This window comes from Etheostoma spectabile, unplaced genomic scaffold, assembly GCF_008692095.1.
Source record: "Etheostoma spectabile isolate EspeVRDwgs_2016 unplaced genomic scaffold, UIUC_Espe_1.0 scaffold325, whole genome shotgun sequence".
NCBI classification, from domain to species: domain Eukaryota; kingdom Metazoa; phylum Chordata; class Actinopteri; order Perciformes; family Percidae; genus Etheostoma; species Etheostoma spectabile.
The window spans coordinates 163,550-165,382 of NW_022605585.1; positions in this window are offsets into that span (position 1 = coordinate 163,550).

Below are 1,833 nucleotides of genomic sequence, written 5' to 3' on the forward strand. Positions count from 1 at the left end.
GCTGAGAGAGAGAACGAGAGAGATGAGAGAAACGAGAGAGAGAGAGAGAGAGAGGAAGAGGAAAGAGAACGCAACAGCAATTTGACTCAATAAATGTCTTCATGGGAGATCATAAACACTCTGAATCTGACTTGAAAAAGGAAGAGAGATTAAAGAGATTGAGCTAAGATACGCCAAAAAAAAAAAAAAAAAAAAAAAAAAAAAAGCTGGAAGCACAGAAAGAAGTTTCCAAATTATTATCCTGGAGATATTAGTCCTGGAGATATTTCTGGTTCTTACTGACCACACTGCTACTAATCTGCTGGATGTCCCTAAAATTGGGGTAATAAATAACATGGATGTATGCACACTTTTAAATTAGAGCAGAGGGTCAAAAAAATTAGCCTCAGAGTCGATGCTACACGCGTAACAAATGCATCGCAACTGTGTCAGGATGCAGGACGGATGCAGGACAATGTAGTTAATTAAGTCTTACATGGTCTTCAATTTGCATGTTTTGGTATTTATGCTAATTAGCGTGTACATTAATATGCACCATGTGCTCATTTTAACAAAGAATGAAAAAAAAACTTGCAATACATTTTTTGTTTGTCTTGATGTAAGTAATCAACTCACTAATTTTCAAGGTGATATCTAAAGGTTTAAAATCTTTTGCCTATTCACGTGAGAAAAAGAGTGACTAGGCATGTGAATAAGATGTATTTGGGTCTTTTTCAAAACTTTTTTTTCCCTTACTCAGGACATATTGAAGATACAAAATCCGCTGAGTTTGCGTCTGTTGCAATGTGTCCTAGGTTGACCCCCGTTTTGGATTGAAATGACTGGACTATTATACGTACGTCACTCAAAGTATTTTATTTTGAAAGGACCGTAGACATCTGTGGAGTCCAAACCATTTCCACCTATTGTTTTCATCACTAAGCTCAGCTCCATGGGTGATGGTGCACTCTGCTCCGCCGCTCCTCGGACGTGGAACGCCCCCCCCGACCATCTAAGGGCCCCCCCCCACCCCCCCCACCCCCCCATCCCTGAACATCTAAGGGCACCACAGACTTTTAAAAAAGGACTAAAAACATTTATTTTTAGCAGAACTTATGAGTTTTAACCTTGCACAAAAATGTCGTTGCACTATTTATAGATATTTTACACAGATGTTTTTTACCTCGCTTTTATGATCTTACCTGTCGCACTTTGAGATTAATTTAAATGTAAAGTGCATTATAAATAAAATGTATTATTATTTTTATTATTATTATTATTATTATCATCAGCGTCCCCCATGCTGACCCTGCAGACCATAACAACCATAATTATAATATAAAACAACAATAACAGTAAAGTTACGACCCATTAAAACCAAATAAATAATCAAATTTATTCTATACGGACCCATAAGAAGTGATGAGTTGAGTTTAAAAAAAAGTGGAAACAATGCTGATCTCTGATATCAATATGACTTTATGTTTTATTGGCATTTTAGGCCTTTATTTTGACAGGACAGCTGAAGACATAAAACGGGGCGAGAAAGCGAGGGGGGACGACATGCAGCCCCCAGCCGCTACGTAAACCTCCATATATGGGCACGCTGAGCTCCCCGGGCGCCCCTTTAAGAACAGATTTCCCCCCCCCGTCCATCATGACCCCTGAAATGCTGCATTTATCTTAACCCTCGTGTTGTCTTCCCATTATCCATGAACTTGTCCTTCCAGGTCAAAATTGAAAATGAAAAAAAAAAATTGTGCTTTTCTGATTTATTTCTCACTTTTTCCAGCTTTTGGCGCTTTTCTTTAAAACCTGAGCTGGTTTAATAACAGGTTTTACACTTATTCTTGG